Below are 14,900 nucleotides of genomic sequence, written 5' to 3' on the forward strand. Positions count from 1 at the left end.
GCACATGAGCCCAAAAATTGGATGGCCAAAAAGGGTGAAGGGTCCCTCTCTTCCGGCTAACTTCTTTGGATGGAATCTGACTATTTCCAAATTAAGGGCCACTTTAAACTACTTTTCCTTTTTCTAAGTAGCCTCATTTTTCTTTTTTTTAAATTTCCCCCTGTAATTCTTATACTGTCCAGAAACCTCTGACTTTCTGAATTCTGTACCAAGCCTCAAATTTCTTAGCAGTAGATTTCTATTTTTTATTATTTTTTGTAATTTTTTAATTATACAATAAATACATGTTTAAGCACAAGATTTTAAAAAATGCCTGTCAACTATAAAAGGACCACCAGCCTGGATGGTAGGCTCCTTCTTTACTAGGAATAGATGAGATCTTGATTTACGATTGGCAGATGGCCTCCCCTTGTGAAACACGTGAAGGACACAGTTCTAATAGAATAACATGCCCTTATTGGGGGCAAACTGGTTGCAGTTTGCAGGTTGCCACCAGCTGATAAGGGCTGCCTTTCCTTTCTTCATGCCTGGATCACTACGACAGCTGAGAGCTTTAATAAAACAAAGTGTACCTAGGAATGTTGGGTGAGGAAGCCGCCCAGAACACAGAGGTTTATTTCCACCCCTGCCAATAATCCCACTGCTAAAAACAGCTGAGGCTGAGAGGTTCTGAAGCTGCTTGCTGGAGCCCAGCCGCGATCTAGTTACTCTATGCAATGCTGAGACATTCCAGAGGCCCTCAGGCCCTGGCCGGGGACCATCAGGAGCCAGGGGCCCAGGATGACACCACTTATTTTTAGTTAAGATGTTTTAGGCTTTCCATGACAGCACGGAGCAAGAAGCCCCAATGCCCGGGTATTTGTGGGCCTTCTCCATGTTCTCTCAAATGAGATGTGTCCCTCCTTCAGGAGCTCTAAGGAGATTCAGAGGAGCAAGTAATATACACCTTTAGGCCGCCTTTGTCGAGAACCCTGACACCAGTTTACGAACAGGGGGCGCAGCTTAGATACAGAAAATGGACTCTAGTCACCGACAGAGGGTTAACCCAGTGACCCAGGAATACAAAAGTAAATGAGACAGAAACATGAAGTTCAAGGACAGGAAAGGAAATATAAGTACTCAAATAATAATGATAAGAAACAAAAACAAAATACAGAGTTCATGGGAAATTGAGGACAATGACTGGGTCACATGCTTTTATACTCAGAGACCAAAAGAAAGTCAATTCCTTTTACAATGAGCACAGGGCTCTGTACACAGCAGCTGCTCAATTCATGTGTTGGACTGAATTCCGAGTGGAAAAGGTATAGTGGTGGGGGAATCTGTGTGCCCTTGGAGAAAATAAGTTATTCCTATACTGACTTGCCTCTGCCTATCAGTAATAAAGAGACACCAATAACCCAGAGGTCGTTCTTTACAAATTTGTGAGCAATCCTAACCATGAACTTGACTGTCTTGGCTTTCTGGAACAACGGGTGTGGGCATGGCTGTTTGCGATTCAAACTGGCTCGTAAGCCTGAGGAGAGAATCAAATATCAGAGAGGAGGCCCTTGGGGGTGGAGTGCTACCCTGTGAAGACAGAACAGCGTCAGCTCATGTGCCCCAGCAGCCAGACCTCCACCTCCCTCCAGTTTTATGCTGGAAGTTCCGGGTCTGTGTTTCTTGACACATTTAATCACTCATCTATCATTTACCAATTGGCTACTATAAGCACAGGAACAGGGGCTAGGCGAAGCAGAAGTCCCCAAGAACGCTAGGAAAAGGGAGAGAGAACGCCTGTCTTAGGTCCCCCAGGGCTCAGAGTGGGGAGAGCAGGTGGGTGGGTGGAGGGACAAACAATTCCAAATATGGCTCAGCTTGTGCTCTGGGCCAAATAAGCCTCTGCAGCAGCTGCACCTATTTTGGGCCTGGGGTCTCTCTTCTGTGGGCAACAGGTGTGGTGACCTGAAGACCAAGGGTGCTTATTATCCGGGCGTCCTGGCATCATTCCAAGGGCAAAAGCCAGCCTTTCAAATAATGATTCTCAGCCAGAAACAAAAAATGTCCTCCTTTTTTTGTTTCCACTGTGGCCCACCAGCCTGTGGCTATCTAAGCCTGTCTCATCTCCGCCGCACAGGCTTGCTCAGAAACCTGCAGATTTCTGGAAGGGGATATGTTTGGGACGCGAGCCCCTCTCTGGGTTATGCATGTTCTACTCACAATTCACATTCTGCTCTGTGAGAAACCCCCGGAGCAGAGTCAAGTCAGAGAGCCGAAGAGAAGTTGCCCCAAGGCTTAGCATTCGGTGCCTGACCCACCGTTCTGGGAAAGGAATGACAACAGCAGCTACTTCGAAGAACTTGCTTGCGTGTTGCCAGACATAGTTTTAGGCACTCCTCTCATATACAGTAGCCAGTATCATGCTACCACCATTCCATGGGGCAACAAGGCAGTAGCCTTCACACATGATGATCCCTGTTGGAAAGTAAATGAAAAGGACACGAGTTTTTACCTTTGGAAGTGACTTGATGTCAGTCCCACAGCAAATCGAGACCACAACAGGGTCTTACCTGTAGGTGTAATGAGTGATCAGTACATACACACTGATGAAATTTGAGGTGGCCACAATTAATCTCCCATGGCCAAGGTGTGCAGCCCCATGGGGCTCATTCTCACCTTTTGAGAGGTTCCCTGGGACATGGCAGACTAAGAGTCACTCCCTTTGGGAAGATCAAGCTTCAGCCATGAGCTCAGTACGTCCTGTTGCAATCTGAGGGAACCTTAAATAGTGTCTCCTGCCACCTATTTCTCCCTCCTTCTTCTGTGACCCTTTAGGAAGGGGTCAGAGGGCAGCATCAGCCAGGCTGCCCCCAAGTCTGGAATCAGTCCTGTCAGCAATGAGGGACCCCCAAATTTATGTACCCCCCAACAGCTCCACAGCTGGGTTTCGGATTCCTGACTCTGACCCCAGGGACATTTCTGCTGCCTGAGTGGCTGAGTGCTGACACATAGTTAATGCTCTTTCGACCTGGGTTCCCGCCCATCCTTCTTCCTTTAAATTCTGTCTTGTTTTGTAATCCTGAATAATCTATTGCTTTTGTTTCAGAATCTGGAATATGGGGTTGAAGATGAACGTGGGCCCCCTTTTTCCTGTGGCTCGAGCGATCTCTGTAAGGAAATATTTATAGCAGTTCCATGTTTTAAATCATCCTGAGTTCCTGAGATAAAAAGACACTTTGAATATTAATCATTACTCTATGGCAAAAAGAAGAAGCAATTTTGACAGGGCTCCTTCCTGCCTTTCATGGTTCCATGGAAACCCCTCTGGGGATTTTAAGGCCGGTGATATGAACATGTGGTGAATCTACACGGTTTATAAAGCCATTTGGCCAGAAGAGTGTGTAGGGTTCAATGTCACAACGGAGTCCATTCAAATTAGTTGATACAGCTTAGCTCTCTTTAGTTCTATTTGAAACACCACTCTGCTCTGTCACTGCTTTGCCCAAACACGGTCAACAGCCCCCTCTGCCTATCAGTTGAGTGCAGAAGCCTCAGACTGACAACCCATCCAATGTCCACATGCCTGTAAATGTGGCTGTCCTTCGCTCTTCCTGCTGGCCACCACTCCTCAGGGCCACCTCCACCTGTGGAAACCCTAACACACCTCAGGCTCTCTTGTTCTTCCCCACCCAGCAGTGGGTACACATTTTGTACACACTTTGGGGGGCACATTTTTATTTCTTCTGCTCTCCCTAAGGAGAAGTTGTGATTTACCGTCTTACTTATCTTTGTATCACAGTTCATACACACACACACACACACACACACACACACACACACACACACGTACACTTTAAAGAGTCACTGGAAGAACACCAAACTAGGAATAAGAAAATCTGCATTCCAGCCTTAACTTTGTTTCCAGTTTCTTTTATAATCTGAGGTAGCTCATTCTCCAGGTTTCAGGCTCCTCACCTGCAAAATGAGAGCTCTGAACTATACCAGGGGTTCCTAAATCTAGCTGGGCAGCAGAACTGCTGTGTGCTTTTCTAAAAATATAGAATTTAGGGCTCCACCCCAGAAATTCTGATTTAGTAGGTTAGGTGTAGGGCCTGGGAATCTGCATTCAAAGGCTCCCGTAGCGGTTCTAATGCTCTCCCTAAAGATAAACTCTTAGAACAGCTATTTTAAAAAGCAGATTCCTGGGCTCCAAGCCAGATCTTCTAAATAGGAATTTCCAGGGAAGAGACCTGGTGACTTGTACAGTTAACAAGCACTCCAAGTGATTTTTTTTTTAAATCCTAAAACTGGTCTGGGAAACATAGGCCTAGGTCTCTGCTACACAAACTGGCCCAAGGGCCAACCATGTGACATCACCTAGGAGCTGGTAAGAAATGCAGAGTCTCAGGCCCCTCCTCAGACTACTGAATCAGAATCTGTGTTCTAGCAAGGTCCCCAGGAGCTGGTAAGCACACTACATTCCCAATGAGTTCCCAGCTGACGCTGAGGCTGCTGGTCTGGGGGACCCCACTTTGGGAACCACTGCCTTGGATGGTTTTTCAGAATCTTTTTAGTTCAAAGAGCGTTTCTTCTTCTCCTTCTCCTTCTCCTTCTCCTTCTCCTTCTCCTTCTCCTTCTCCTTCTCCTTCTCCTTCTCCTTCTCCTTCTCCTTCTCCTTCTCCTTCTCCTTCTCCTTCTCCTTCTCCTTCTCCTTCTCCTGCTCCTGCTCCTGCTCCTGCTCCTTCACCTTCTTCTTTAATTCCCCAAGTGAAGCCTGTCATTTTTTCCCTTGCTAACCTACTTGGGCACTCACAAACTCCTATTCACCCCTCCTGAGGGACTCAGATTCTATGAGTTAATGGTCAGTGGAGCTATGGAAGTGCTAAATTGTTTGGCACATACTACGTTTGCTCTAAAAGTTTCGAGAATGAACTGCATCACTGAGGCTTTTGCAGTCATCATCCGCCTCCCCCTCTTTTTTGTGGGGTATGCCTGGTCGGGAGGTGCCACTCCTGGACTACCACTTGAGCTCCTGACAGGAGTGTTTTGTTTCTCTCAGAGCTGGTTTTCCCACACTAGTCGCTGGAACTAGAGACTTGGTCACAGAATGTTGAAGAGCACATAGCATAGAAATGCATAGAAATGTTCTATATCGACTCTCTTATTTCCCACATGAGAATGTAGAGGATAAATGACTGCTTCTAGGTTACCCCACCTGCCCGCAGCAGTGCTAAGAGTGTAAGAGGAATTTCCTGTCTTGGGGTACCCAGCCCAGGAACATCTCCCACTTGCCTACTTCCTGTCTCATTTGTTCATCAGTCCCTGCCTCAACTGCTACCCATGTCTGTCTCCCGCCAGCACGACAACTTTTCTCTCCAGGAGAATCTCTCCTGGGCATCTCGGTCACTCAGTCTGGAATCCATTTCCTTTCACCCCTTGGCTCTGGAGTTTCCCACTAGGTGGCACCAATGCGCAGCTGTCCCCAGCCCGGGCTGAAGCACTAAAGTTCCCTAGGTGCCAACGCTGATGGGTGTGGCTCTGGCCAAGTGCTGTGGAAAGTGGGAGAAGACTCCCTCCTCTGCCCTTTGGCAGAGAAGTCCAGACAGTGCCATTCCATATGGGAGCCAAAACCCACTAACACCGCCCCGTGTTAACTTAAAATGTCGATATTTTGTTCACCATGGGTTCTTTTGTATGGTTCTTTTGCTCATGATGCTTTGATTGAAAAAATATTGCCTTGAAATATTACTAATTCCAAGGTTTTTTTGTTGCTTTCTTAAATTTTGCACTCACGCACCTCACCCCAGTCCCGGCTGGGTCAGAGCAACATGGATCATGCCCCAGTTGTCTTGAAGCATTATGGAAATAGCTGTTTCTGCTGTTATAGGTGGCTCCTTCCCTATGTGAGGTCCTGATGCTGGGCTGCTGCAGATCTGAGGGTACCCACCATGCCTGGGCATGGAGGCTGTGTCTGGGTCAGTTCACTGTCTCTGGCAGGAGCCCAGTTCCTCTCAGGATAGGTTCTGTTTCAGGAGGTCCCTCAGTGTTCCTGTAAATCTACTTTGGCCAGCCCACATCCCCAGGTCCCCACAGTACTGAATCCTAGAACTGCCACTGCCTGGCCACAAGTCAAAGCCCCTGCTATTGGAGGAGACGAGTCTCCCACCCCCCTCACCAGTGCACCACCCTGCCTTCCAGAGCATTCCCAGGTCCCTTATATGGTTGGATTTAATTCACTTCCTGAGGAAATCGAATGCCTATCACTCCCTAATGTGCACTGTTTGTGCTCCTGTTTCTTCATTCCTCTTGCTTTGGGAGGGGCCTTCATTTTCTTTCATTTAACGAACTTTTTTACAACTTCTAGTGACACTTTTGATGCCTACAGATTTTTTTTTCCCTTGGCCCCAGGCCTCTCTACAGAACACAGTGAAAGAAAATAAAGTGAAACATGCTACCCATTGAACCAGCAGAAATAGGAGAGTCAAAGCACTCTCTCAGTTACTCCCTTTAGAACCACCTGGGAATTCTTAAAAAGTCCAATGGTCCAGGTCTCACCCAAGACCAATTAAATCAGAATCTCTGATGGTACAGTCCTATCCCCCTCTTCCATCCCCTACCCTCCAGGCATCAGTACTTTGTAAACCCCCTCAGGTGCACAGATACGCAGCCAAGACTGGGAACCCCAGCACCAAACAGGTTTGAGCTCCTACTGAGTCAAGGCTTCCACCTACAGGCTAGAGTGGGTACTGCTACCCATTGGCAGGATTACAGACTGGGGACACATGGACATCGGAGACTTTAAGGCTTTAGAACTCATCTTTTAACTACCAATGATTCTTCTGTATGAACTTCCCAATGACCTGCAGTCTAAGCCCTTCCAAAGATGCCCCACATCCACAGGCCACCATTTTCACTGGTGGGACAGTCCCTGCTGGCTAGCCAAATACTTTGACATGCAGCGGAAATCTGCCTTGAGAACTCGGCTCTCTCGGCCCTGTCTGCACACTGGAGACACACACACACAGAATAAACCTACTCTTCTGGCTCTTCAAGGCTCATAAAACAGCTACCATATTCCTATGAATTCATGAATCTCCAGGTGAAAGTTCCTGTTTCCTGACCCCCCCACCCCCCTTACTGTTTGTCCTCTTCTGGACATGATTGACTGGCAATATTCCTTCATCACGTGAGATACTCAGAATTTAGTCTAAAATTAAAATATAGAGAGAAGTAACATATATTCATTATTAAAATACACTTGTAAATCAAAATAGAAGTGCCTCTGCCCCTTCCCTGATTCCCCTCTTATTCCCACTGTCTGGGATGGGGGGTTGGGGTGGGGCACCATTGTTAACAGGTTAGTGGCACCCCAAACCGAATGTCATATTCTTGCAGCAAGAATGAGACTTCCTCTTTGAGCCTCGGTTTCTTCATTTGTACTATGTGAATAATTATAGCACCTTTCCTAGAGACTAATAGTATGACGCAAATAAAAGGCCAATTACAATGCCTGTCACATTTTAACTGTTTAGTAAGTGGTAGTTCTTAAAGGCCAACTGAATTGTCTCAGGCTATTGGTGGAACCAGACAGAGTCATAAAGTACGTTACTTTCCCTGATTATTATACTCACATCACAGCAGAACTGGGTTCATGTGGGTTAGTAAAATTAGTCCTAAAGCCCAAACGCTGAGGGCATCTGCTAAGAAGTTGTAAATTAAGGAGGCTCCGGAAGGAATCCCTTTCAGCCAATGTTCATTGCATGGGGCTTACCACAAGAGGGCAGTGCAGGGTCACTTATGGAGGGATTGCTTTCCTGGTCAGTCAGTGCAGACCCACCAACACAGCTGCTGTGGAGGCGTCCTCACTTCTGGTCACCTTGGGTTGAGCTTGAGGGTATCCTGTCTGCTAGTCTGTCCACGTCTGAGCTCAGCAGTGTCCCCTGGTATCAGGTCAGCTTTTCTGGTGCCCACCTGCATTTAGGGCCACTTCAACGTCTTCAAGCTGGGATTCTAGTCTCATTTTTCACAACAGAACTAACACGTACACTGTGCTTCTCTCCACTTGCTCTCGGGCACCTGAGGCAGATCAATCCTAAATTGGAGCATTTCCCACCGTGCCTAGCCTGAGATCTGTCTCAGTATTTCATCCCAGACAGTCCCTACCAACTGCTCAGACTCAACACCAGAGATTCGATCACTCAGCAGGTATTTACTGTCTGCTACGTGCTAGACACTATTACACAGTCAAGAGTATTTTAACTTTTCTTGGTAATCTAGGCTTATTATTATTGACAGTATGCTCACGATGACTTAAGAAATACCGAGGCAGAGAAGCCATTGCCTCTGGATTCCATGGCCCATTAAGTTGTACGTGACTTTGTTAGAGCTCTGTTGCTCAAGCCATGCAGAGTCTTCTTGAATGCCTTATCTCATGACCTTTAACTCTCCTTTTAGCCATCATCTCTTTTCTGATCCTCCCATATGTGCAAAGTTGGACCATTAGTACATCAACTGGGTCCGGCCTGAAGTCTCATGTCTTCTCTTGATCCATGCTCATAATCTAATTCAACTGCGAACTGTGTGTTTTACTCCTACTCCTGGAGTGATTAAACAGACTGAAAGATTCCCTTCTTTTACTGGTATATTGAGCATCTCATATCATTCAGCCAGCTAAATTCCATCTCAGCAATAAATCCCTCACAAGTATTTTATGAGCTTTCTGGTTTAAGCATGTTAAAACCCTTTGATTCCTTGTATCCTTCCTCTCCCCTTTCTTAAAATAGTCTGTAGCTCTCATGTCAAGGACTTTATTAACTTCTCCTTCTCTAAAATTGTATAATTATAAAAGAACACATTCCCTTATTTCCCTTGAAGAGCGTGCATAATCAAAACATTCTTGAACGCAAACCTCCCGACAGGTGGGGCAGTATAGCCCCTAAGGCAACAGGGCACATGTCGGCCAAGTCCAAGGGCATTTGAATGTTTGGCAGGGAGAGAGGACATTTGACATCTGCACCGTCCTGGAAAGTACAGTCTCTGTAAGTATTTTCTTTACCTTTTGGTAGGAATGGGGTGATGGGAAGATTTAGAAATATACTCCTAATTCAGTTTGAACCCGCAGCAGAATGTTCCATACATTTTTTTTTTCTTTTTAGCTAAATACCACACCTGTGCAACACCAATCCATCTCTGTTTCTCTAATCTTAGGTTTATGTGGAGGCTCACAAACTGTACTAGTGGGAGTGGGAGATGGAGGTGGCATGTAAGAGGATTGTGGCTGACACACATGGAAGCGTACATTTGCATGAGAAAAATGAAGTGTTGGCATCATGCACAGGGAAGGCGGCTGATTCTGTATACTGAGGCTAAGTGGTGATGGTGCCATCTGGAAAATCACAGGCAGCATGGTTATTGGGTATATTTTCAGGGAAAAGGAGACGTAATCACAGGGCTCCACATAAAGATTGTCTTCTAATCAACTATAACACAAAATATTGGTCAAGCAAGTAATGATGCAGTTTACCATAGTAACAAGGCTATTACTTTGAAATATGATACCAAAATACGAGGAATACAGTCCAGGTTGCAAAGTCTCCTTGAAGATTCTTTACCCTCTAAAGTATTTTTAGTTTAGTAATTGTAGACAGTGGACAAAAAGCACTACAGCCCTCAAAATGAGATGGCTCCCAAAACATGAGGTCAGCAGATGCCATCTCCGTAAGTCAAGCCTACAAGAAGGATGGGATTAGCTGTCTACAGGACAGCTTTCCAGAAGTAACCCATCTTGTACAGTGATTTGGAGTGACCTTACTGAGGAGATTAAAGTGCCTGTCCCAAATATGTCATTAGCAAGCAGCCTAACTTAATGCAAAAACAATCTGACACTTAGGAAACTGTGTGTTGTAGTAACAAGTGTGTAAACGGCAGCATGGTGGTCTGCATGAATATTTGAGAAGGAAAGCTGGAAAATGAAAACCTCCTACAGGCACTCTGGCTCTCCATGATTGATCCTGACCCTTTGCATAAAAATAGCCTCAAGGAAATGGAGGCCAGGCCATCAGATAGGCAGAACTTGACAGAAATAGCACATAAGAAAATTCAACTTTTGTTCTGTGCTCACCAAGTAACCTTCTGATCCCATTCACCAGGAAGAGACTGCATTGGGACAAAGACTGATTCCATTTCTTGGATCCAGAGAAACTCCCTTTAGAAACAAATACACTGGAATTCAGGTATAAAAATCAGACTCTTGTGTATTTGCTTAGTAACTTCTGACCTCTTGTTTAATCCTGGATGCCCTGATAAAATCATGTTCCTGAACTTCAGTCTATCATTCTTTTGTTAAACATTTCTTGAGCAGCCACTCTATACCACACACTGTGGTAGGAACTTGTAAAACCCAGAAAAGGACAATGAATATTCTATTTATGGGATCAAAAAATCAATTAATCTTACATCTGGGAGGAATCTCAGACGATCATATATAGTGGTTTTCCATTTTGCCTGCACACAATCAGCTTTTAAAAAATACGGATGGTGGTCACTGTGTTGGGCTGGAGAGGATGCCAGTCCATTTAAAATTTGCCCAGGTGATTCAAAGGTGAAGGTAGGGCTGAGAATCACTTTTCTAGTCCAACCCCTATATTTTCTAGGTGGGTAAACCGAGACTCAGGGAACTGGAGGGACGTGCCCAAAGCAACACTCTCATAAGTGTAATGCTCATGCAAATTCAATGACTCATAGTACTTTAATCCAGACCACGTTTTGGCTCAGGCAACGTCTCCTAAATTTAGTCACCTGCATATGATCTGCAAAATATTTGCCATACAAATATGCGTCTTTATGTACTTAATTATTTTTCTTTATAAGTAATGTTTTTTTGAACTTCAGTGTATTTTAGCCTTGTCCTTAGCCATAACATTTGTGAACTATGTCTAAAAATGAATAACTATTAAAATGCAACAGATTTAGCAGTCAGCCACGTTCGTTCATGCTGCATATCGTGCCTAGTACCCATAGCACACTTTGGGGTACAGTAACCGAGCTGAGTTACTGGCAGCACTGGCAAATCTTGGGAAGATGTAGGGCAGGTGCTGTGCACCTTTGCAGCAGTTGTTTATTCGTGGGGCTGAGGAAACTTCGGGTGACCACAGGTGGCAGCTATCCTCCTGGAGTCCGTCAGTCCTTGGTGGCACTCAGCTTGGAAGGACTGATTTATGAAAGGGTTGGTATGAGGAAGGAGGGGACCTCGACAGTAGGATTTATTCTACCTCTTCTAGAAAGATGACAGGTTACTCCCTACCAACAGACTATTAAAATGGAGCTGCCTATCCATCCCCTGGAATCCGCTAATGCACACACAATGAGATTGATTTAGTTGGAGGGAAAAATGACCAGGACAGGGTGCTCATCAAATCACAGCACTGAAGGGACATCCTTCAATCTGGGTTCACAAAGATTCAGGATTTTAAATTTGCTATTCTACTTACAAAGACATTTTCTTTCTCGAATAAACTTGTTGATCTTGATCTCTTGTTTAACAAGTTCTAAATTGATGTGCGATATTCTGAGAGAAAGGATGGAAAAAATAGCGTATTCCCCGGTCTCATCCTCAGTTCTACTTCAGGATGAGTTCGTTCTTTGAGTTCTAATAAATTGCTCATAACCAGGGCTTTGATGGAGAGGTTTCCCAGTATTCAAATTTGGGAGAAAAGTGGTGGAAGGAAGTAGAGAATTCATCCTCAGATGAAATAAAATGACCCCGAATCATTGAAATCAATCTCCCTGAAGAAAACCGAAGACTGTACGTTTCTCTCTTTCTCTCTCACTCTTAAAATGTAAAAGATGTTTTAATAACAGAGGTCCTACTACTAGGACAATCCCTGGGAGGGCTCTGATTCAAGTACACAAGACACAGATAGGATGTTCAATACAGCTCTTTTTACAATAGGGAAAAATTAGAAATGTCTTAAATGTCATTCTATAGAGAATGAATAAATAAATTGCTGTCGTTATACAAGGGAAAGACACACAGCAATGAAAATGAATGAACCAGAGCCATTTATCAACTTGGATAAATCTCAAAAAAAGTTGATGAAAAACAGCAAAAAGTAATTATATTGGCCATACTACTTTGGTATAGCTTTAAAATATAAAATATAAAACATCGTTTAGGGATACAAACAGAAAAGTACAAAACATTGGACAGGAAGATATACACCAACTTCAGGGAAACAGTTGCTGCTGGGATGAAGGCAGAAGAGAAATATCTGTAGTATTTTTATCATTATTTATTACAATAATCTTTAAAGGTCTGAAGCAAATATGGAAAATGACATTCGTTAAATCTAGATGGTAGGCAATGGGTATTTGTTAAACTATTTTTCAGACTTTTCTGTCAGTTTGAAACTTCATAGTTGAAAAAAAGTTATTCAAGCTATTGAAGCTCTGAATTAAATGCACATATATGAATTCATTTGATGGAAACATTTGCTTATGACAAAAAGTCCTTTATAAGCCATAATGAGGGACAAATGCAAAACACAACTTTTATCAGGTGGTCTGACACATGCATAACTGACGGAAAGGATTTGATAAAGAGTTAAGAAAATAATGTTCAATTAAACTTTTATACAATTTAAAAAGTAGTGAATTAAAAGTGTTTCACTTAACGAAACAGCTTTCTTTTTTAAAACCGTGTGGCAAAATTTTTTTCTTAAGTTTTCTTGTTTGCTTGAATTTACTTTTGAAATGATAAAAGTAGTAGACCCTCATTTTAACAAGTCAAGCAATATAGAGAGTTTAAAAAGTTGCCAAGCTCCATCTTTTTTCCAATGAGCCTCCATCCCACAAGTTGACCAAGGTTCACAATTTAATATATATATATATATATATCCCTTCACCCCTTTCTCTGTAAAACATTTTAAAATTGTTTTGTGAACTTTTTCAAACCAATTCAATTTTTATAATTGAAAATAATTTATTTTTTTCATTGCCAAACCAATTCATATTCATTTTAGGAAAATATAGAAAATGCAAATGAGCAGAAAAAAGCAAGGTGACATAAAAACATTTAAATGGCTGTACATTTGAATTCATTGCTTGAAAACACTTAATACATACTTAAATACTGGATTTAAATACTGAATTTAAATTTAAATCCTGAATCAAAGGTTTAGGACAAAGTCCACTTGCCAGCTGCCCAAGGCTAGCTCCAGTTACAATAGCTGCTTTCTGTGAGAGGACCCTAATGAGCCTGAGGGAGTCAGCCACAATGGTTTCCATTAAGGTAGGGTGTAATTTGGGTTGGTAAATTGCCAGTTATGCTTTGAGGTTCAAAGTAGGGCTCTAACCTTGTCCCCCAAAGTCAGGGACGGGATGTTCCTGCTTCTTTCCACCAGGCTACTTGACGGCTGTGGCCCGTTGCTCTCATTGCGCTTCACTTATTTCTCGCTCCCCCCACCCTCTTGTCACTGTCCTTCCTCCTCTGTCCTTCTTTCCACCACCTCCTTTGCCCCACTCCTTTCCTTTCTCCAACTGGCAAAGTGTCTATATCACTCACCTCTTGAGTGTAACTAGAGCCCTTCAGCTGTTCGCATTCCTGTTTGGAAGGTCATCCCAGCCTTCACCCGGGCTCCTGGGGACAGCCAACTTCCCACAAGGCTTCATCTGTCAAAGTAGGAGGCTGACTTAGATTTCCTTAAAGAACGTTGCAAGAGCAATTAAAAGAAGTTATCTTAGGTGCTTTAAAAAATCTCTCCAGAATTCCTCAACCCCTGAGACCTGCAGTTCTACTCAATCTTAAATACTCTTCTTCAAAACAGGTTATTTGGAAATAGGTTAGCATCAGCCTTACCCCAAATTATCTGGATAGGCTTTCACAAGACAATTTCTGGTGTAAAAAGTCAACAATTTCCATAAAAAGTACACCACCAAGAGTGACCCCTAGTGGAAACTATGGAATTTGGGTGATGATGACGTATTAGTGGAGGTTAATCAATTGTAACAAATGTAGCACTGTGGTGGGGGGTGCTGGTAGTGGGGAGGCTGTGTTTGTATTTGGGGGGGAGTAGGTTCATGGGAACTCTCTACTCTCTGCTCAGTTTTGCTGTGAACCTAAAACTGCTCTAAAGAAAGTCTACTAACAAATGTTTCTTAAAGGCAACCACCACTGCCCACTTACACAACACAGCTACTAAACCCACAAAGACATATGGGAAAAGAAACAAGGACTCGAAAGACAGTCTCCAGGGTCTAATATAAGCAGGCACCTCCTGATCATCTGGGGACAAGGAGCCTTGGAGGGGGGGACACATTCCCTTGCTTGGTGCCAGGAACCTTTGGCATTATCATTTTACACAGGGAGATGCAAGAATGTCTTCATCATCCAAGACTTGGACTCCCCCTCCATGATCCCCATGAGAAAAGAAATCTGAGGACAGAATGAGCCTGCTGTGTCTATCCTGACGTTACAAATCTGGCTGAGAGATGGGGTCAAAGCTGTAAATCTCACCAGGGCTCCTCTTAGAAACCAAGTGACAGGGTCATCTGACCTCAATAGATCTATCTGACCCTGGGCTTCTCTGCTGACCCTGACCAAGGAAACATTATTAGTAATCTTATTATTCATCAGATATTATTAATCACGTATTATTATGAACTCAACATTTGTTGCATCCTTACTGTGTGCCAGTCAACATTTGGGGAGTGTGTCACATACATTCTCTTGCTTATCCCTTATATGCCTAGTAAAAAGGTGCTACTCTTATGGCAGAATAGTATTCCACTATGTATATATACCACATCTTCTTGATCCAATCATCTATTATCGAAGGACACTTTGGTTGTTTCCATGTCCTAGTGGTTACCAGAGGGTAAGGGGGGAGGAGGGTGGTAGGTGAGGGTAACAGGTATCAAATATA

The 14,900-nt window shown here is 43.8% G+C and overlaps 1 long non-coding RNA gene across 1 annotated transcript; it reads right to left on the reverse strand.

The window, feature by feature from the left end:
* Positions 1 to 267: 267 nt before the first annotated feature.
* LOC308488908 lies at positions 268 to 14,213 on the reverse strand. Its single transcript, XR_013991993.1, has 3 exons — positions 14,162 to 14,213; positions 13,541 to 13,647; positions 268 to 2,454 (listed from the first exon to the last, which is right to left on the reverse strand). It is a non-coding gene; the product is annotated as an uncharacterized lncRNA (long non-coding RNA).
* Between the last annotated feature and the right edge of the window lie 687 nt (positions 14,214 to 14,900).

The sequence above is a fragment of the Rhinolophus hipposideros genome (genome assembly GCF_964194185.1).
Source record: "Rhinolophus hipposideros genome assembly, chromosome: 20".
In the NCBI taxonomy this organism is placed as follows: domain Eukaryota; kingdom Metazoa; phylum Chordata; class Mammalia; order Chiroptera; family Rhinolophidae; genus Rhinolophus; species Rhinolophus hipposideros.